Source organism: Xyrauchen texanus, chromosome 16, assembly GCF_025860055.1.
Source record: "Xyrauchen texanus isolate HMW12.3.18 chromosome 16, RBS_HiC_50CHRs, whole genome shotgun sequence".
Classification (NCBI taxonomy): domain Eukaryota; kingdom Metazoa; phylum Chordata; class Actinopteri; order Cypriniformes; family Catostomidae; genus Xyrauchen; species Xyrauchen texanus.
The window spans coordinates 32,873,337-32,897,151 of record NC_068291.1 but is presented as its reverse complement, the minus strand read 5'-3'; the positions used below and the strand labels follow the sequence as shown (position 1 = coordinate 32,897,151).

At 40.0% G+C, this 23,815-nt stretch overlaps 1 protein-coding gene across 1 annotated transcript in view; it reads right to left on the bottom strand.

Annotated features, from left to right (window-relative positions):
• The window catches only part of LOC127657334 (muscarinic acetylcholine receptor M3-like), a 180,223-nt gene extending 162,066 nt beyond the window's left edge, over nt 1-18,157 (bottom strand). Inside the window, exon 1 of the mRNA XM_052146074.1 lies at nt 18,000-18,157. The gene's annotated coding sequence lies outside the window, so the exon portion shown is untranslated. The remainder of the gene's footprint in view (nt 1-17,999) is intronic.
• Between the last annotated feature and the right edge of the window lie 5,658 nt (nt 18,158-23,815).

Below are 23,815 nucleotides of genomic sequence, written 5' to 3'. Positions count from 1 at the left end.
TTTTATTGCTTAACGTAGGCCTATATGGAAGTGATTTTTAAAACGCATTTGATTTTGTGACAAAACAGCGCTGTCCATCTTGCAGATGTCGTTTGATATCTGATGTTGATGTTATTAAAGTTGAATTGGCTAAGTAGCCAAAAATCTCGAAAATAGCTCTTATTCAGTTGAGATAACATTAGTAGTTAATAAACATGTTTCCAATTTATTTATTTGACCATCGAGGGTTATTTGTTCAGTGATCAGAAAATAGAAATCATGCTGATTTCGTTATATGTCTGGGGCTATATTGTATAGGGCTGTTGAGAATACTTTGTTTAGTTTTTTGACTGTGGAGTGTTTAATTTTATTCTAATTTTAACAGTTTCCCAATTGCTTGAATGTGGTAAAAATGTGTTGCAAAGTGTGTGTTCACAATATATTTTAAAAAGACAAGGGTGTTATGTTATATTTTTTCCAAAACATTTCAATCTCAAAATGAAACTGAATTTAAAATGGAATGTTGATAGCTTAATAAAAAGTTTCTTAATAAAAAGAAAATGTAGTAGTTTTGAAGTAGCATAGAAGTACCAATAATAATAATCTAATTAGTGGCTGTGGAGGTGTTGGGGGGTTATTTGGGGGGGGCTCTTCAAGTTCTCTAGGGGGAGGCTCACTTTAACCCAATTTGAAAACCCCTGGTCTGTAACATGCTTTAATAATGGTGCTGGCAATGACAAAGACGATGACGATGGAGTGTAAAGAACCCAAATGCAAATGTATTCCAACATGTAAATCCATGAACCCTAACTACAATCATAAATAAAACATGAACATGAACTTGAATTGACAATAACCTGGCTTAACATAATCTTGACTTTACATAAACTCAAACTAACAACCAAAGTTACAAACAAACATCAATACCTGACAATGGACAAAGGAAACATGAGGCTTAAATACATGACATGGGAGAACCACATGACATGAAACAGGAACTAGAATTTAAAAATAAAAGACAGGAAAAACATGAATCAACAAAATACACATGACAGTATTATTAATAAGAGAAAAAAAGCAGTAAATATCAAATGTCTTTGTATAACCAAGTCACAATATGTCCACTTTTGTCACAACATTATCACAGAGGACATGTTGCTTCCGAAAGTTTATGTACCTAAAATCAACCCCATTCTGGCGAACTACGATTCAGAGGTTGCATTTTTGCTATAAAATAAAGATTTACTAGATTGACGCTTGGGTTAATGTTTGGGGTTTGGGTTAAGGGCTATATTTAATATAATATGCATTCTTGTTGACTGCATTACATCATTTACTACAAAAAAATACAAATTTCTCACTCTGTAGATGTTACACATGGAAACTGGAGCTTACACTTGCCCATACTTTCAACAAAACATCCAGCTTCGGCCACTGGGGGCAGTGATTCAAATTTCAGTAAGCAAAGAGTGATTTCAGCAGCAAAACATTACTGTTGCCGAAATTGAGATCAGTCTGCTTGTTTCATCTTCATAGAACAAGAAATTTCCCTTCACTTCACATTTCTGTGTGTCGAGTTATGACAAACAGTATATGAAAATCACAGAGAGAAAATTCAGAGAAAAATGTTGGTTAGACCTCCATAAAACAATATCAGTTTAGAGAAAAGACACCTTGTCAATGCTCTTTTCTCTTCTTTTTTTGTTTTGTTTATTCACTAAGAATTTTTTCCCCCACGGGTCCAATGTGGAGACTTTTTCTATCTTTGATAGAACTTTCATATTTCTAGAACGTTCTTGCACCTCACAGTATGGCTGGGCGATTATTCAAATGTTATTTTCTCAAGAACTCCAGAGCACTCGTAAATCTACAAGCATTTTCAAGTACTACTTAAGTAACGATGCTTTTGGGAAACAGGCCGCAAAACTTAGATGAATCGTAAGATGGATTCAACAATTGTTAATATTTAATCAGGGCTCAACATATCCAAGACAAGTGGATTTTTGAAGGGGCAAGTGAAAGAGAATTTTGAAAGAGAATTTGTTTTAAAATGTAAGACTTGTAAGTATAAATGTAAGCTAATAGACCTGCTGCCATCTAGTGTGTCATTATAATAATCAAACCACCATAACAAGAAAAGCACTCACTGCTCTTGAATGGGTATCTTTAGTAGCATTAATATATTATAATCATACAGTGAAGACCAGTATTAGTTTTATGTTGCATTTCATTCTGAATGTTTACTTGAATACTTAATAGCCTACTGCTGTTAAACTTTTAAAGCTGTTAAAAAAGCACAGAATTTTCTTAATTTGTATATTTTGTTCTTTTTATTTTTTATCTATTTCTATTCATTGCTGTTTTTTATTCTTATTTTATTACTGACTGTTTACTAGTCTTGAATAATTATGAACTTGAAACCATTCTTCCATAATTAACATATTAGTTATTGTGGTATTAAAGCTGGAATTGAGAATCTAAATTTCACTACCGACTACTGACAATTTGCTATTATAATGATGTATAGCCTTTATGTTAGATCTTGCTGCAATAACATGAGAAAAATGTAGATCTCATTCCACAGAAGTGTGAGCACCCCTGCTGCAAATGACGGCGATAGAGGCTTTCCTTTATTTGACGACCATACGTAACAAAATAAATATCATATCACTATAGCCTATTTTTGCCATAATAGAGCAGACCTGCAAAGTAAGAGTGTTACTCTTTGATGACAGGTTTCTTACAAAGCACGAGTCACTTCTGAAAAGCCTCAAGCATATAACACTCTGGAGAGTAAATCATTTATTAGCATTAAATCTCTCAATATTTTCTAAATTTCAGTGTTGGCTGGGCTGCCTCTTCTAGGCAAGGAGTGCACCGCTCAGCCTAGCAAGACAAGAGTTACAACATGTCTCTAAAGTGTTTTATAGCTTAGCAATGGGTTCCTCTATTTACAGAAAGTGTGTTACACTGCAGTGTTTTTGAAGGTGATGTTCAAAATAGGCTAACTCTCTAGAATGAGAATGATGTTGGAGTTGTTGAGGTGTATAAATTAATTACAGCATATTTATCTGGAAAATACGTGCCTGGACTTTGTCTTGTTTGGCTTTGTTTGTGTTTTTTGAGGCTTCTGTATGACTCAACTCAGTAAGCTTTTCAAGATACGTATAAACAAGGTAAGAAGTCTTACTAGGCTAGTGGCACAAACCAATTTTTCCACTGTTTCCCAGTTCTTAACAGCCCAACCAACTCAACTCTTTGATGTGGTTAGGTCAATGCGGATGTTAGGTCAAAGCATAAACACATTTAAAAACTACAACTGCCACAGTTGTAATAAGAATGATGTCTAATAGACTCCACCTAATAGATTATTTAATATGAAATAATAATATTTTGTCACAACATTACTGTTATTGTAAAATCGCCATAGATTTTAAGGGTGATAATGTGTTTAAAAAATCTTTATTTTGGTGCATACAGTGATGTCTCTTTTCCTTCTCAGTGCTGTTTATCATATTGAGGCTGTCTACTGTTTGAGAGGTTTGACTTTCTCCATTGAGGTTTAAACTAGAAAAAAATTCTTAATTAAGTTCAAATGGATCATCTAATTTTTGCTGTCTGCGCTGCGGGACGAGGGAAGCCTGGCAAGTGATCCGCTCTGCACTATCGGAGCTCGCAAATCAAGGAAAGCCTAGTTTATGCGCACGCTCCAGAAATAAGATTAATTCTGTGATGGCTAGCACCACACTGGCAAAACCAGTCTCGCCAGCTGAACGCACATTTCAGATTAGAAGCATATTTAACAAGTATAAATCACCAAACATGAGATCAATATCATACATTTTTCTTTGATGGCCCAAAGTTCTACTTACCAAGGAAATTTTTTCAATGCAGGAAAAACTTATACTAATATTAAGACGTCATGAGACTTGGCTAAACTTGGTAAATCCCAGAAAAACACTAATTTGGACAATCAACACAGACAACAATCTATCTTGTTTCTTTCCATTGTTGGTTCATTAGCATAATTGGAGGAGCTCTTTAAAGGAGTTCATTGGTCACTGCTGAAGCCATGAGAACCTGCATAACCAACCACCACAGAAGAATTGTTTTAACTTCTGTTCATTGTTATCAGAGGCTACAAAGAGAGTTGGCCATTAACTCAGTAATGAGGAACCATCCATGGTCTTACTTGTGTAAATATGGCACTGCACTGTAAATATAAGGATAAGTACATAAGGGGTTTTAAAGTCAGGACCTTTAAGACTTATGGACAAAAATGAAAGGAAAATAGAGTAGGAAAGTAAAATGTTAACTAGCACAGTCACATCTCAGTAAAGTGGTCATGGGTACAGTTAAAATATTATAAATGGTCCAATAGAAACTAGTTGTCAATTGCATTAAGCTTAGTTTGATTTCACATACCACCTTAAGTAAACAATAAATAATAATAATTTTGTCAAATTGAAAAGTTTTTATTCAAGTAGTTATGTTATATATTAGTTAATTGCATAAACCAACTTTAAGCAAGTTGATGACCGTATACATCAGCGACCATTGAAGGCCATTTTTGACCCAAGGAATACCCTGCCATGACCTGGAATAAATAAATGTTATTTGTTTCATTGATTTCCCTTCTTCTATTTCAATTCTATGCGATAAGTGTGACAGACCCAAATATAAGTTGCTACAAGATTTCAGCCAACAAACACCAAACACAACCTATTTCAAAAGCAAGTCAAAGACTAAAGTCCCACCAAACAACAAGGCCTCAGGGGGGTCAATCATTGTGCCAACAGAATCAGCTTGATTGTCAACTCTGATTTATTGTTTCTTTGTCAGTATGGACAGTTTAGTAAGAAAGTCGAATTTTGAAGCCACTGCAATTTTCTGCTGTCCATTGTTGCCATATGTACAGCAAATAGGGATACATTTCATTTAAAAATGAATTATATAAATCAGTAAATTCAATTATATACTTTGTTTATTGTGTCAATAATGTAATATATGTGGTCCACATAACATCATATACAAGTGTTAATCAGCTTAGATGGGAGAAGGAGGCATTGTTTCCCTGTCATACTGCTCTTGCTTTGAGTCCCTGGATGATGTCTGGATTATATCTATCAGACGAACACTTAATAAAAGGGATTATAAACTGGCAATCCAGAGAGTTGAGCACTAATGGGGACTGTGTAAGTGTTACTGTGTTAGCTCTTAGATGAGCCACTTGTTTAATGTGCAATAACATACTTTCCTATTGTATAACTGATCACCCGTTCAATGCGCAAATCCAAACTTATTAAAACAGTGTCTGTAGATCCACAGACAGGAAAAGTGGGAACTCAGCCTCCATGAGGTGTGAACTCAATTTTCGACAGGTCAATTCAGTAATATTTTATGACACAGTTGGAGGATATTTTTGGTACAGCTTTAGAAGCATATTAATTACGAACCCTCTTGCTGCATTAAAATTTCACCCTGATACACCACATCACTGTTTAGTCAAAGGGGTGGGAATTAGTGAAGACTTGGCAATACGATATAATATCGATATCTGGGGTGCGACACAATATTAATGTAATACTGTATGTATATTGCAATATTAAATTCAATCGTTTCTCATTTATCCAAATTAGACTTTGGTCAGTTGGGCAACAAGTGTTGAACTTCCTGCTTTAACGTAAAGCTAGAGGTAACATCGAGCAAAAGCAAAGCTTGAGTCTTGGTATTAGAGAACTAATACTGTTTGTTACGGCTCGGCTCTTCTCCACTGCGCAGGATGTTCTGGCCAAATAGACCACAGTAGTAACTAATTTATTGATCGTCATTGTTATCAACCAGTGGTCAACATAATTTCAAGATTCACATGTACTTGGCATGCCTACGACTAAAGAATATAATTATATAAATGATTGTTGTTGAAAATACACATGTGTGCTAGCAAGTGAAAAGTTCTGCACTGATTACAGTATCATTATTGTATTTCAATACACACACACAGATGTGCATTTAACCAATGTTTCTCGTTCGTTGTGATAAAAAAACGTTCAGGTTCACGTTACTCCCACACACGCGCTACAGTAGCCAGAGCTTATTTTCTCTGTGTACGGATATGACGTCAACATGCACGGGTGAATGACTTGTATGCAATTTCCTGCAAAATCCATCCCGACCGCTCTAAAATATTTATAATATATTATCATTATTATAGGTTTATTAAAGTGTATTTGAGAAAAGACATGATTTTTGTTGCACTCTCTCAATAATAGCATTTTGTTATAACATAAAACGTTACATAAGTGTAGCTTTAAATGAATGTCTTATAAAGCGATATGATATAAATCATCACGTCTGGTAAGCAGCAGTATGCACATTTACGAGAGGGCTGAGGTCACGCGGCCATTCCAGCGATGGCCTGGCAACGTTCCATTTGTTGCAGCAGACCCTCTCTACCTCTGTTGGCATTGCCTACTGGTGCACCACCACATCTCCCCAGCACTCTGTGTCTCTGAGGCTTGTATTGTGCTGCTGTTGGTCCAGCCTCCTCCATATCCCTATGCTCCTGGCAAGAGTACTCAGGTTCAAATAAATATGGCTGTGCAAAAACTTGTATCTCCTCTTAAATCAAAATCTTCTGACATCTTTGTTTAAATTTGCTTCAGTTTTTTAATGGTGTTCAGTATGTACAGCGTTCCTCCTACTCCGTTGTAAACAGGATTGCTCATCTGGGTGTTGTGCGTGAGTAACTTCTCACATGAACATGCCAATGCCAATACGTCACACGAGAGACTGCGTGATCTCAGCCCTCTCGTGAATGCGCATACTGCATCTGGGATGGCATGAGGGTCAGTAAATTAGAGAATTTAAATTTTTGGGTTAACTATCCTTTAAGGGCTGTTTAAAAGAGTGAATTTTAGCAGTTGTTGACATATTCTGTGGAATCACTTATTAAGCTTGTGACTAATGTACTCTTTCTGGATCAGGGCAATGATCCCTTACAAAAGAGAAAGATAAACACCAATATCAAAATGTACTCAACTTCCAGAAGTGATGTAACAAGAAAGGTCACCATCTAGCAGAAACCAAGACAGTTCTACCTTGTACACCAAGTCAGAGACAAAGGGTCGAGTTTCTCCAACCCATATGGTCCAGATGGTTTGGATATTCTGAGATTGCACCATGAAAACTCACCATTAAGCTACTGCAATAAGTGATAAACATCACACTTAAGTTTCCATCAAGCACGGTAAACTATCAGTGCAGCTATTAACAGCCAGAGGAAACATCCAGATAGCTGAAAGGTGTTTATTTCTTAAATTCTGAATTCCAAACAACCCAAACATTGCACTGAACAAGGTTTAATAAACATAACAATTTCCATACTTTTGAAAATGCCTTTAAAGCATGACCAACATCTAATCACATTCCAAGGAGAGGACACATTGTCCAGCACGTCATAGTTTTCGCTTGAGGCACCACACTCATTCATTTGACATTGGGGGCCTGAAAAGTCTAAAGGAGCCAAGAAGTGACAAGCAGGCACAGACACCATAGAATACCAATGAAATGCATTCACTTTTGATTTATTGAACATCAATATGACCCTGGCTGGCATTGTCACTTCTTGATTTGCTTGATCCATTAATTTACTTCTTTCCAGCCCAACTCTTTCAGCAAGGATAATGGACAGCAACAAACATAACTCAATTAACATGTTATGGCAATAAAAACATATTTTGATTGAGTAGAAAAATTACATTATTTTAGCACTTTTAGCACTATGGACACCCTTTAGAAGAAAACAATTCAGAATGCCCAACTCTGACAAAGCGCAATGTCCTTCAGAAGTTTATCTTTTAATTGCTGTATCAGGCATGCACACATTGCTAAATCATTTTAAAATTATGCTTGCCTAATGATAAGTTAATGAGGCATGACTGACAGAAAGACAGGTACAAACTTTGTGCATGTGTGTTTTTGTGCTACAGTACCCATGTTATTTCCAGCATGTGTTCCAGAATCAATTAGTTAAAGGCACACATATAGACTGACAAATCAGAACAGGTTGATAGGTCGATGGACAGACAGATAGATAGTAAGGTTGCACAAATAATCGTCAACTAATAAACCTTTAATTACAAATATGTTTGGCAATTACAAGTTTGTAAACAATTTTAAAGTAGCCCAATGGCACTGTGGTTTTATGGAATGGGGAGTATATGACAGCATTTCACAACGTACAGTATGGAAGGAGGACCACAAAGCTTTTGTCAACAGAAACACACTGTCTTCCTACAGTTTTCCACCAAAAGTAAAGGCTTGAGACCGTATATCAATGCCGCATGTTAAATGATTACAGAACTGTATAATTACTATTGTATATTGCAATATTATAATAATGATGATAATAATGATAATAATTAAAAAATAGATCTCCTAAAGAGAACTCAAGTGCAAACATCCTACAGAGTAACTCATTCTATTGACAGTATACTCTTTCTACAGGCATGGGCAAAACATGATTTTGGTCAAAAGGAATATTTAGCTAGTTTGTAGTTTTAACACCTTGTTCAACATGAGAGCTTCTGTTTAAATGTAATGTTTTGTTTTGTTCTTTTAGAATTAATGTCTAAGCAGTTGTAACTGTGATTTAATTTTTTTGTGCAGCTCTGTTATAAAAAAAGCTTTCTCAAATGACAGACTAATCATGATAAATAGTCGTGATTACATTTGAGCAAATTAATCGTAATTATCATTTTCCCCATTATCGTGTAGCCCTAATAGATAGATAGAAAGCCTATCCACCTCAAGGTTCGACATGTTGAGCATTCTGAGAAGCAATTCTGCTCACTAATTGTACAGAGTGGTTATTTGAGTTACCATAGCCTTTCTGTTGCTCGAACAAGTCTGGCCATTCTCCGTTGACCTCTCTCATCAACAAGGCAATTCCGTCCGCAGAACTGCCGCTCACTTGTTATTTTTTGTTTTTGCCACCATTCGGAGTAAAATATAGAAACTTTTGTGTGTGAAATTCCCAGGAGATCAGCAGTAAACAAATTATCAAACCAGTCAGTCTGGCACCAACAATCATGCCACGGTTGAAATCACTGAGATCGCATTTTTCCCTATTCTGATGGTTGACGCGAAAATTTGCTGAAGCTCCTGACACGTATGTGCATGATGCTGGCACAAGATTGGCTGATAAGATAATCGCATGAATAAGTTAGTGTTCCTAATAAAGTGCTCAGTGAGTCCAAGTTTATTATTTACAACGTGATGTGTATGCTTTTGGCAAAGGTTTTACATCATAAACAAAGAAGGACAAAGATATTTAAACAAATATTCTCCCATGAATGTGCTGAGAAGATTTGTCGTCACCCCATTTTTACAAAACAAAAATATATCAAGAATAAACAGTGCACATTTCCAATTTGATACACTGATATCTTAGGGTGCTTACACACTAGCACTTTTGGTGTGCACCCAGGTTTCAAAAGTTCAGTTTGTTTGAATGATGTGAACGCTATTTTCTGAACTCGGGTGCGCACCCAAAACCCGCACCCAAGTCCTTTTAAAAAGGTGATCTGGGGTACGGTTCATGTATAATCTTGTACGGTTCACTGCTGATATGAAAACAATCGCACCAAATCATGGAAGTGAACCACTTATGGCATATAATCTGCATATTTGCAGGCTCCTGATCACAACATTTATGGTATAATGCATTTATCATACCTGCTTGTCTCCAAATAAATCCCCTTCAGAAAGCAGCTCACACGCTTCAAATATTTTGCAATGCATCACAGACTCGTGGCAGACAAACATTAACATTCATCACATCATAGCACATTCAATGCATCCGTGGCAGACAAACACAATTGTCGTTCTGTGCATTTAAAGCCTAGGTGGTAAATTCAAAGAGATAAATACTTTTCTAACACAGTGAAGCTGATGGCTTCTTGAGTAGTTACCTAGTTACAGTGGTAAATAGCTGCCACTTGTACTCACGTTGATGACACAATTGGACCGTGATTCGGACACAAATTGTACAATATGAACAGAGACCAGCGGGGGCAGGGGTGAGAAAACTTGTGTTAAGTCCGAGCATCTATCAAGTGTAAAAGCACCCTTAAAACACAAGTTTTATTTCAATTCATGATATTACATTAATTTTGAATGTGTAAACCAAACCTACCACAGTGACTCATAAGGCTGTGAAGACGTGATCTGCAGCATGTGTGCGAGAGAGAAACTGACAGACAGGGAGGAGACTGATGAGAGTAAAATGAAACGGAGTGAAGAAAAGATATGAGGAGAAATGGACTCTAAGAATTTTAGGCCGGCCTAAATTTTCAAGGATCACTACACATCTAAGGTGTTATAAATCTTTACATATAAGGGCATAGCACACTCCACGGCATCTCTCTTCCCTCCTTCTTTTAATCTGATCCTGTTGCCATCTTTCTCTTATGCAGAAATGCACACACACAATCTGCAACACTTTTTCCAAAGACGGGAACAGACACTGTGTTCTTTGTGGCATTTTGCACACTATTAAGGACAAACAGGGCAGATAAGCTGTAATAAATTAAAGATAAAGAGCTTTTATCAATATTTGACACACTCATGCGGTCTGTCTGTACACCAACATTTTAAAAGCACAAGCTGAATCCATTTATAAAACATTTTGTGCAAATGACACTATTTATTGGCCTTTGCATAATCAAACAAGAGGCCTTTCTGTAAAGCAATGAAAAAAGTGATTACATTTTAACTCTTATTAAGCATTTTTAAAAGCTCAAAAAGAATCAGGTTAAAATTGCATGACTTCTAAATCAAATGAGAAATGATTATAAACCAAACATTAACTTGACAAATTCCTTTATACATCCTCCAAATAAAATGTGTACATTATATCCCAGAGATGCCAGGCATAAAACGTCTCGGGTTACATGTGTAACCCTTGTTCCCTGAAAAAGGCGGAACGAGATGTTGTGCTGCTAAGCGCTACGGGGAACAGCTTTCGCTGTGAGCCGAGCTGAAATAATGTGTGGAACACGTCAATGAACATTGACCGGAATTTATAGCCTCGGTTGATGTAATCATTAGATGCACCTGAGGCCAGGCTATAAATGTATATGTCACCAGGTGTCGTCAGATACTTCTTTTTGAAGAGCAGTCCTGGGACGTCCCAGTGCGGCAAAGCAGCGCAACATCTCGTTCCGCCTTTTTCAGGGAACAAGGGTTACACATGTAAACCGAGACGTTCCCTTTACAAAAGGCTTCACTTTGATGTTGCGCTGCTAAGCGCTACTGGGAACGCAATACCCACGCCGCCGCGCTTGGGGCTGTCCGGACCCCTACGGTTGTGCAGTGTACTCACAAAAACGCGAGAGGTCTCAGACATGAGCTTGAGATGTCGACTCAAGGGCATAAGAGCCCGGAGTAGCATAAACATCTAAACCATTCAATTTTGATGAATGTGTGTGGAGAGGACCAGCCTGCCGCATCACAAACTTGTTCAGGCATGAGCTGAGATGTCGACTCAAGGGCATGAGAGCCCGGAGTGCAGAACATCCAAACTAAAAAGTCCAATGAATGTGTGCGGCGAGGACAACCTGCCGCATCACAAACTTGTTTAGGCATGGGCTGAGATGTCGACTCAAGGACATAAGAGTCCGGAGTAGCAAAGCATCTAGCCCATAAAGTTCGATGAATGTGTGCGAAGAGAACCCTATCGCAACACAAACTTGCCATAAAACTGATGAATGTGAGCGGAGAGGACCAGCCTGCCGCATCACAAACTTGCTCAGGCATGAGCTGAGATGTCGACTCAAGGGCATAAGAGCCCGGAGTAGCAAAGCATCTAACCCATAAAGTTCGATGAATGTGTGCGAAGAGAACCCTATCGCAACACAAACTTGTCATGAAAACTGATGAATGTGAGCGGAGAGGATCAGCCTGCCGCATCACAATCTTGTTCAGGTATGAGCTGAGATGTCGACTCAAGGGCATAAGAGCCCGGAGTGGCAAAACATCCAAGCTAAAAAAGTCAAACGAATGTGTGCGGAGGGGACAACCTGCCGCATCACAAACTTGTTTAGGCATGGGCTGAGATGTCGACTCAAGGGCATAAGAGCCCGGAGTAGCAAAGCATCTAGCCCACAAAGTTCGATGAATGTGTGTGAAGAGAACCCTATCGCAACACAAACTTGTCATAAAGACTGATGAATGTGAGCGGAGAGGACCAGCCTGCCGCATCACAAACTTGTCCAGACATGAGCTTGAGATGTCGACTCAAGGGCATAAGAGCCCAGAGTGGCAAAACATCCAAACTATAAAAATCTAATGAATGTGTGCGGAGAGGAGAACCTGCCGCATCACAAACTTGCTGCAGAGGGAGACCTCTAGCCAAGGTTTTAGAGGAGGAGTGCCCTCTGGTAGAGTGCGCCCTGAAACCTACTGGCGAAGCTTGACCGCGTGCCTCGTAGGCCCGGGCAATAATGAGGATGCCTCTTTGAGGGCACCCCGCCCACCAAGCCGTGGCAAACCGCAGTGGCCAAATACAGCCTGGCAGTGGCGAGGCAAGTGCCCGCTGACAGTTCTTTCTACAGAAAATCCAGAACTGAAGCAAACTGGCAGTTAGCTGGTTCTGTAATAAGAACTTTAGCAGAAGGAAACGCATGCAGGCGCATTTGCGTTTCTACGTTCAGCCCCTCCCGAGGGGGCTGGGCGACTCGGGAGAAGTAGAGGAGACATTGCGCTATCAACAGAGGCGAAGAGGTCCTCTTCTGCCCTGTAAAATCTACCCAGATCAGTTCCAAGTGGAGGGAGCCCTAGCACTTGAAATGCTCTCGATGACCTCAAGGATGAGAAGGTCCTCCCTGTTCAGAATTGCCCAAGGTGAGCCGTCGAGGAGAGGAATTAACTCCGAGAAACATATCCTGTTCAGCCAGCGCAGCGCCATTATTAGGAGGCAAGACCCTTGCTGGTGAACATTGCCAAGACTCCCGGGAGCAGAGAAACCGGGGAGAGAAACACACACAGACGCATTCTGGGTCATGTATGTGTCTTAACGTCCAGACCCAAGGGGGCTGGGTGATTTCAGGGAGAAGTAGAGGAGACATTGCGCTATTCATAGAGGCGAAGAGGTCCTCTTCTGCCCTAAGATCTCACCCAAACTTGTTCCAAGTGGAAAAAGCCCGGCATTTAAAAAGGTCTTGATAACCTCAGGAGAGAGCCCTGTGTCCCTCAGTTGGTACCCTTAGGGGCCAAACATGAAAGATTCCACAATTTGGGGCAGGGATGAAATATTGCCCTGTGCCTGAGATAGAAGATCCTTCCTGTTCGAATCGCCCAAGGCTGAGCTGTCGAGGGAAGAGATTAGCTCCGAGAACCAAGCCCTGTTTGGCCAGCGCGGTGCTATCAGTAAGAGGCAAAAACCCTTGCTGGCGAACTCTGGGCAACTACTACCTTAGGGTGGAGTTCTTAACTCCCCCATTGGTATTTCCTGTCTGGACCGTAAATCTGCTCCCATATACGGGCATCCAGGGATATAACTGAACTGAGTGACAGGAGCTTACCCTGGGCCCTAAGGAGAATCCGACGTGTCGGAAATACAGCTGACAAGAACGTGGGTCTCCTTGAAGATTTATGTAAGAGGCTACCGCTGTATTGTCCACCCACACCAAGACATGGCAGCCTCAGGAGGAGGTATTTCAGGGCCAGAAATACAGCCATCAACCCGAGACAGAGACTGTGACAACCGAGCTGATGACCCTCCTATCCCCTTAAGCTGGACGACCACTTAAGGCCGCTACCCCGCCCATCAGGGAGGCGTCTGTCGTTAGCAGTCTGTGACAACAAGACGCACCTAGAGTGGGACCCAAGGCAGAAAACCGGGGTCTGAACCACATAGGAAGGGAACGAAGCCTGAGGCGCGTAACCCTATTTAGCCCAGGGGTTTTGGCCCTTGGAAGAAATCCCCTGGCTTTTGGCCACAACAAAAACGGTCTCATGAGCAGAAGGTCCAGAGGGATCACCGTGGACGCTGTTCAGCCCTGAGACCTGGAAATCATTGGTACTGATAACAGTGCAACCTTGACCTAGCCTGACTTTGCTCAGGGTGATCTGAATGGACTCAATCCTAGCGGGAGACAGTTGTGCCCGCGATTGAGATTGAACTCCATACGATGCCCCGATAGACAGTGTTCTGAGTGGGAGAGAGGACGCTTTTCTTGGCGTTGAGCCTCAACCCCAGAGAAACAGATGAGCTAAGACGATGTCCCTGTGCTGAACTGCCAGTTCCTGGAACTGCGCTAGGATCAGCCAGTCGCTCTACGTAATTCAGAATGCAGATGCCCCGGAGTCGCAAGGAGCCAGCGCTACATCATGCATTGTGAATGTGCGGGTAAAAAGGGCTAGGCTGAGTGAAAGAACCTGACCCTGGAAGACTTCGCCCCGGAAGTGAACCTCAGGAACTTTCCATGTTGTGGCAGAACTTCTAAATGAAGTATAGAAGTGCGTCATAAGATCGATGGTGACCAGCCAAACGAGTTGTAGGGCTTGAGACACGACCGCCTTGACAGGCATCATCTTGGACTTGAACACCCACGGGTAGTTCAAGCTTTAAGATCTAAGCCAGACTCCACCCCTCACCCTCCATGGGAAACGGGAAGTATTTAGTGTAATAACCTAACTCTCTCTCTGGAAGGGGAACACATACCATGGCCCCTTTAACCAGGAGATTGAGTTTTTTTTTTGTTTTTACAAAAAAGAAATCCGGTTTACGGTAGTGAGAACACGCCGTTGAAACACGGAAAAGCGGCGAGAGAATTAAATCCTGATGCCCTTATAAGACCCACAGAAAAGAATATATACGGCAGAAGTTTCCACGCTGCCAGGATCTCTGAGATGGGTATTATATTTTGAATAAAATGCAGGAACAGCGAAAACACCTGATTTTGACGGAAGCCTCTGCAACCCGAAACACCAAGAGGTGGCGGGAATGGAGGGGCTTCGAGGGGGTACCGGGAGGGGTGAAGTGAAGCACGCGCCCGTCCCGAGGGAGCTACCCCTAATCTAGGCGCAAGACCGTCAGGGTTTTCTCTTACTAGAATTTATAGTCCTGAGGTCTTGCTTCGGGGGCTGGCGAGGGCGGCGAGACTGTCCCCAATCCCTGGGAGGAGGAGCACGACACGCCACGCTTTGCTTTTGAGCCTCCCTTCAGTCAGGACCGAGGTGGGTCTGAGGCTTGCTTGTCAAGCGCAAAACCCACACTCAGGTCGTCCAGGAGGTCAGCCTGGTACGCCTGAAAAACAGCATAGTGTGCAGAGCAGCACCAGCCTGACCTGCTGCTTGATAAGCCCTTCCCACTAAAGTGCAGGTTGTCCTACAAGGCTTTGAGGGGAGAGAGGGCTTTAAGTGACGATGCCGAGCCCGGCAGAGATAGCCCTCAAGCGTCTCTTCGATCCGGGCGGCATCACTGAATACCCCGTGCCTCAGCACCCACGATAGTCGAATATAATGACGCCGAGGGTATGTGAACACGGGAAGAATATATATATATATATATATATATATATATATATATATATATATATATATATATATATATGTTTTATTTATTTATTTATTTATTTTTTAGGGGTTCTCCATGAGAGAAAAAGCTCTTCATGGAGGTTATCAAAGAAAGGGATGGGACCCATGAGGCGTTCCCTTTCTTAGACTGGAAGATAAAATCTATCCCCTAATTTGGAGCGTTTGGGGGTTTCTTTTCGCGTGGCCAGTCCAATCTGGCAACCGCGACGAGTAACAACATCGAGCAATTCCTCCGTGATATTTTTTTATCGCGGACGGAAAGCTCGGAGGCGGAAGAGAATTGCGATCCACCTCATGATCCGAAGAAGCGTCGGAACGCGCCGAGATCATGTGAAGGACCAGCTGGGTTTGGGGAGAGAGTGAGAGAAAGGGATCAACCCGTCTCTTGCTCCTCAGCCAAATCCATGCACGAGCCCCACGACCGATCTTTTCGTGAGTGCTGACTCGGAAGCAAGCGAGGCGAGCACGACGCACTCTGCCTGTTAAAGCAAATCGCAGTGCTCGCGACCCACCCTGCTGCAACGCGAGAGCAGCGTGCTCTTACCCCCAAACAAACAGCAAAAACTGATGTGTGCCGTCTTCAGCTATAGAGCGAGAAGAGAGGAACACGCACCGTTTGCTTTCAGTCATTCTCTCTTTTTTTTTTTTTTTTAAATATATATATAATATTTTCTAAACAGAAGAGAAAAATAGAACAACATTCACTGCACACTGCCTAACTGATTCTATCTCCTAACAGAGGAAAGAAAGTTTTGACGGGGTGTGTGAAACACACAGAAACAGAATCGCCTGAAAAAAGAGTTTCTGACGACACCTGGTGACGTATACATTTATAGCCTGGCCTCAGGTGCATCTAATGATTACATCAGCCGAGGCTATAAATTCCGGTCAATGTTCATTGACGTGTTCCACACATTATTTCAGCTCGGCTCACAGCGAAAGCTGTTCCCCGTAGCGCTTAGCAGCGCAACATCAAAGTGAAGCCTTTTGTAAAGGGAACATGAATTAATTAATTTTTTACATGCTTAGATTTTTGGTTGGTGTATGCTGTTAAAGTGCACTCCTGCAAGTTGTTGACTTTGATTTATTTTATTGTATTTCTCTACAATACATTTTTGCTGTGGATAAACTGACCCCAAACCGAAGCAATTTTTCAATAATGGATAAAAATCACCTTCCAAAAAAAAAAACGATGGCTACTTTGTGGTAAAATAAAGGAATAAAGCGTATCACTACAATACGGTTCCATTCGTTAACATTAGTTAATGCGTTAGGTATCATGAACGTACAATAAATTATTTATATTTTTTACAGCATTTATTCAACTTTGGTAATGCTTGATAATAAAAATATTGCATTAACTAAATGTTAACGTACACATTTTGATAAAAAAAATATATTACTATATGTTGAAATTAATATAATCAAGATTAATAAATGCTTCTTGTTCCCTAATGTTGTTAACTAATGTATAAAGCTTTGATAATGTATGGCCACTGCCTGGTATTTTATTTGAAAGGTTCATTTCTGGAACCCCTAAATAAGTAATATAAAGTGAATTTCAAAAGAATGTGAGGGTTTACTAAAATGCCAGGCATCTGTTGCAAACATGTATAGCTAAAATGTGTTACTATAACGTAGTAGATCAAATCCATAGACATAAAATATGCAGCTGCAGCACATTCATTTTTAATGGATAAACAATCCATATTATACTTAGAAAAATTTTACACAATTACTTTTTGAGTGTGCATCATAATAAATCACGGCAGGCTGGCTGTCTTCTATTAAGAGAATGCACGGATTGTCATCTCATTAATGTCAGTACATTCCTTTACTGAAGCCCCGCTATCCATTTCCATCAGTTTCATCTTCTAAACGCTCACGACCCTGTGCGCAATGGCGCGTGCGAACTTTTACAGCATTAAAGGTCGGTTTCAGAGAGCGAGGGCGAGACTATTTAAGGTCACCCGTTCAACACGACTTTCCCGGAACAAACAAAACATCGGAGTGTGCGCGCGTGTGACAACCGAGTTGTATAACACATCACTCAAACATCTCCCCCGTGAGACCGTTCGTCAACACAACGTTGCGCGCGCCCTGGCCACCAATCATAATATTATGGCAAAGGACAAAGCTGCAAACGCTTTAAATGTTTTTAAAACAACGACAGAAGAGCAGAACCATATCATTTAACCTCAAATCGGGTTTTTTTTATATAATCAGAAAATAGCATAACCACATCCGAGTTGATTATATGATGAAAGTTTGACTTTAAGACAGAAATAAATCCTAATATAGGATTCAACTAATAGTAAGTTGTTAACTGCAAAAACAACACATTTGTCGGGTAGCTTCATTAATTTCTTGATGTTATTAATTCAATGTCATTCATAACACAAGAAATACTGCTTTACCTTACTGGATAGAGTTCACTGAAAGGTAAAAAGATGCACCGTGGAAATAACTTGTTCTTGTCAGTCCAGTGGTAGGCTATTTGGTAGATCCAATAAAGAACACGGCCCCCCTCCAGAAATGCACTGACTGCAGTGTCGGCTTGTCCTCTGTCGTTCCTCTGTCCTTCGTTGCCGTCCGGATATAAGTGCGTCGGTTCACCGTATCGCTCTGGACACTAATTGCAAGGCCACTGGAATCTCCCGGAGCTCACGAGAGAAAGGTTTCTCCCGGTTCGTGAACGTGATTGGCGAGAGTGTCAGTGACGCACCGGCAGGTGGCAGAGCGGTCATTCAGAACATGAAGACACATTCACAAACTGCGTAGTAGACCTGTTGAAAACGATTACCTGCGGGATAAAGAAAAAGAAAGAAAAAAAAAAGACAATTTTAGCACTGCTAAAGAATCGGCATCTATTGTGGATATTTATTACAAAATTAAACGCGCATTTGTTCTTCACATACATGAAAATACATGTTTCTATTCATATATATATATATATACTACAATTAATATGATACAATTAATACAATTGATATATAAAATATCAAACCATAGTTTTGGCCAACAAATAGGTATACTGTAATTAATAGGCCTACGCTGTATAAATTCACATATAAGCAATTATGAAAACTTGCCATGACATGACATTTAAGAAAAATAACCCATTAAGAACACATTTCAACCATTCAGTTAAAATCTACCTTCATTATATAGCTTATCCTTTCCTGAATTTATGCTAGTGTGGTTGCTTGTCACATACTTAACATCTATTACAAAATATGATGCCACATGAATTTTAATTTGGAGGACATGAGTAGTGCAAAAGGGGAAAAAACAACCCCCACAATAATACCCATAGCCTAATAGGCTACTGTATTTACATGAACATACATTTTTAACAAAAACAAATATAAAAATTAATCAGATAAACAATTTTAAAAGAGCAATCAGTAACTTTTGTCTTTGTGTCATCTTGGACTTACACTGACACCTTGCGGCTTGGATTCAGCATTCAGATTTATTCTCCATGTAGAATAAGGGGGCTTTCACACTGGGCACATTTGCTGAGGTCCGATTCTGATTCTGGTTTAACTCTCACTTGATTCTATAGAACTGCGGTCCATTTGCGTTCATCTTACGCCATCACAAACACGCATGGTGAACGCAACGCGACTAATCATACTTTTTTTGGGGGGGTTTGCTATTTTGGAGTCATTATGCACAGCAGAGTGAACGACAACTGCGTATACGTGCCCATCATGGCGTAACTCATGGCTTGCTGTTGTTTGCAAAGAGTGTTTTTTTTTTTTTGAGGAGACAGCTGATTGCAAGGAATTCATTTGCATCTTTGTTTACATTGCACGCTTACACTTGTGTTCAAGGTGAAGTTATCGCCAATGTCATCTCCTAGTATACCCTATATTTATAACCAATAATAGTATTTATATATGGTATTTATAAGGTGTATAGATAGATAGACAGACAGTATTATTTATAGTGTTGATTGTACTTGTATGTCATTGTGGTGTCATACATTTTTTGAGATTTTCAGGAATGTGTGGATCCACGTGTGTTGTCGAAAATAACGATGTCGTCATCAGCTAAAATGCATCGGCAGGTTACTTTACTTCCAGAATGTGTGCGCACCCCAGTCTGAGTTGATTTCACATTCACGCAATTCACGCTAAAGTTCCATTGCCACTGAACTCAGACAACCTCCTACAGGTAGTCTGGGGTTCGATACCATGGTGTGCACCCCGGTCTGCATGGCAGCTTTCACATTAACAATTTTTAATGCGAACTGTGCTCTGTTTCAAACTAAACTGGCAGTGTGAAAGCACCCTAAAACCGCTTTTATAAGGTTACGGATTCTTCATTTTAATGTGAGTGGTCATGATTGCCCATATACAGTATATTCATGTCTTAATGAGTTAAACTTTTTAAATGAGGAAATAATGACTGAGTGCACCTTTAAAGATGTGAACAAGTGAATGAGGGACCCTCCTTCCTGACCTAGATGGAATTGTCCAATTTCCTGATTTAGACTAGGTAAAACAGCTAAACTGGTAATGTATAACAAGTGTGCACCCTTTTGTATATACTAAAGTTCTTAATAAACACTGTTTTCAAATGGTCTAGTCCTGCTGTGTTATTAAAACTTGTTGGAAATTATGTAAAATATGCATTTCTAAACACTAAATGAACAGAACAAATTCAACAAACTGTTGGTACAACCAGTCAGTAAATTAAACATGCAGTGTAGAATTCACAAAATAAATGTTCTGATTAAACTAGATGTTGGGGACACATTTATGTAATTGGATTTTTGGCTCAAATGGCCTGTGTGACAACTGGTCCCCAAAGCCATAATATGTTCCAGCAATTGGTGAGATTGATCAATTGCCTGCTGTGGTGATGCCACACAGACAAGCCAATCGTCCAGGTTTGGCAACACTCTAATGCCATTCCTTCAGTGGTTCCAGTGCAGCCTGGACACAATCGAAAAAACCCCTGAATGAAACCCTGAAAAGCCAAATGGGAGTACCCTGAAATGAAAAATTTGACCCATAAATATAAACTGAAGGAATCACCTATGTTCCAGAGCAATTGGAATATGAAAATATACATCTTTTAAATCTTTCCCTAAATCTATTTATCTATCTATCTATCTACATTCAGAATGGCAGGAACTTTGTAAAGCGATTTAAATTCCTTAAATCTAAGATCGGCTGAAAACTGCCATCTTTCTTTGTGAAAATAAGTGGAAAAGAATCATCCAGGATGAAGTTGGGGGCTGACTAGTTCTATGGCTCCTTTTCCCAAGACCATAACATTGTGTGCAAGGGTGTCTACCTGGTGTGGGTTGTGAACTAATGCGGGCCTCACGACAAGTGTGTCTGAGTCTCCGAGACTAATCACAGTGTTTCTGTGACCCCGGTCTGAAGAATCTGGCAGACATCTGGCAAAGGGAATTGGGCTAAACAAACCTAGCACAGGGCTTGCACTAGAGTCAGTGGTTAACAATGATACTCATAGCATGAAATGCATGTTCAGTTAGATCTGTCACTAAAGGGTCAGATGGCGGAGTGAAACACAACATGTGCACCAAAGAGTTAGAAACACGACCAAGGCATACTGAAGAATTGTAGGCCCGTGACAGCAGTTCATCTGTGCATCTGCACTCTTGTTTAGGCAGCAAACAATTTCACGGATGGCCTCATCAGGAGACACGATGAGTGTTGGCAGCCTGAAGTTTGAAACCATTTTGAACCTGGAGATCACCTCACATATGTTTCCAGAAGAAAATGCTCATAAACAACGATTCCCAATCACAAGCAGCGCTTCCCAGAGAAAACCGCACTTCCTGATCACGAGCAGCAGTTTATGGAGAAGACGCTCTTAAAACAATCAGTAGAATGATAAAGATTTAGGTCAGTGATGCCAATTGAAGCACTCTTCAAAAACGGACTGCACAAAATATCATCACAATCAATTTCGTCAAGCGAGAATGAAGAAGAGATTGAGCTGATGTGTTCGGAGACTTTTATAGCTCAAGATGCATCATGCGTAAAGGAGTGACAACTCTTTAATTCCATTCTCGGTTAAAATGCAATGCATGAGTTTTCAACTAATGCTTTCAGTACTGCATCTGGTGGTCTGGAATGAAAGGAAAGAGAACCGTATTTAAAAAGGTATTTAACTCTCCCATCCACATTCACATATAAGAACTAATTAGTGTGCATTCCCAAAGAAAAAGCTCTAAGATGTTTTAAAGACAGCAAATTAGATAAATGTTCCCTTTTCCCAGACACTTTAACAAAAGGCTATATTGTATCTGCTGCTCTCATGTGACTGTTTGTCTTCTGTGTTCAGAGGATGTTAGAGATTATACATTTATAGGCCCCTACAGTAGTATGTTTAAGTCATGTTCAGGGCTGGACTGGGAAGAGAAATTTGCCTGGGATTTTACATGGCAACTGGCCCAACTGTTAACTCTCAAATATCTATCTAACTGTAACACATCATAATTTTATATCATATGCTCTCACCCTCTTTCTAGCTCTGTTTCATTGGGACTAATTATGGTAGAAACGAACTGCCCTCCTTCCAGGAAATTGAATGTTTTTTTCACCTAGAGGGTATTAGCTTGGCAAACACTGTTTTCGAAAATTTGACTTACATTGTCATGGTGAGTCCACATCACCAAACTTGTCTCTCAGTCAACTTAACCAGACTTGTTGGCCACTAATCGCAGGGTTGGTGGTTCGATTCCTGTCCTACATGACTCCACATGTTGATGTGTCCTTGAGCAAGACAATGAACTCCAAGTTGCTCCCAATGACAGGCTAGCGCCTTGCATGGCAGCACTGCCGTCATTGGTGTGTGAGTGAGTGTGTGTGTGAAAGGGTGAATGAGTCACAATGTAAAGCACTTTGAAAACCGCTAAGGTTAAAAAGGTGCTAAATAAGTGGACACCATTTACCATGTACAAAGTTGCTGTCTATGTAGAGCATTCCAAATTTCTCACTTGTGAGGTTCCATGACAGTCAGGATGCTGCATTAGAAGACAATTGACTAGTTAGGCAGAAATGCAGGTCAGTAGGTAATGTGTAATGTGACCTAAAATCAGAGTAGTTGATGTTAAGTAAAATTGTTTAATTATTCCTTGGGATGTATTGTGAATGTGTATAATTGAAGGTCATGCTTTTAAATGTTAAAGTTACTGACTGCAGACAGCTACTGAATGTGAAGTGTACAGTCTATGAGCAACAGAATAGAATTTCTCTTAAATGAATGATGAAAAAGCCTTGCTTTGAACTGTAGTTTTTGAAATTTTACATGCAGTAACTCTCCCCTTTCTCTCACTATTGGCATGAAGAATTGTTCGTTTTTATTTCCTTAAGAAAAGAGAGTTGCCCCTTGAAGCTGGGTTGCATCAGAGGACAGCGGCAAAGTTGTTTGATGAAGTGCTCCTACTCACAGGGAAAACAATCAGGTCCGGATCCGGACCAAAGTACAAATCAATCCGGACCAAGATCTAAACCATTGTGCTTGTTATCTGACACCTGGCTAAGTGAATATGTAAGCATACATGTACAATATTTGACCGCAGAGCAGGAATAGCGCGTTCAGTGCTAGAGAGCAGTATTTCTCTCTAGAGTGGGAATAAAGCATATCCAGCACTACGTGCTTTATTACCTAGCGCTGAACATTTCTTGAGCGTTTCTTGCTCCACGCGTAGACATGAGGTGCTGCATAAAGCCTTATATATCACCAACAGTAGTGGAGACACCACTACATATACTGGCATCTTTCGCTTAAACACACTGCGGAAAAACAATAGAAGTAAAACGAAATTTCAAATCTTCATCTGTCTGATATGTAATTCAGACGGTTCGGCTAAGCCAGCTTTGTGTCAGCCGCCTTTAGACTATATAAAAAAAATTTGTCTAAATTTAGCTTTATTATTCAGCATGTTACGAGCCAATAGATTTTTTTTCTAATTTTGTGGAAATCAGAGATGTCATCATGGCCTGGATGGCAATGAAATCCTACTTATACCTAAATTAAGCAAACAGGTATTCAATGCTTCACTGTTGTTATCTAAATTGTTTGTTTGTTTGTTTGTTTGTTTGTTTGTTTGTTAGCAGATTCACACTTAAATGTAAATATAAAAATGGTCCATTCAGACTTTTCTGACAAGGCCAGACAAGGACACCCCTGAACCCCCATACAGTATTTTTTTTATCTCTAAAAAGGCCTCCTATACATATAT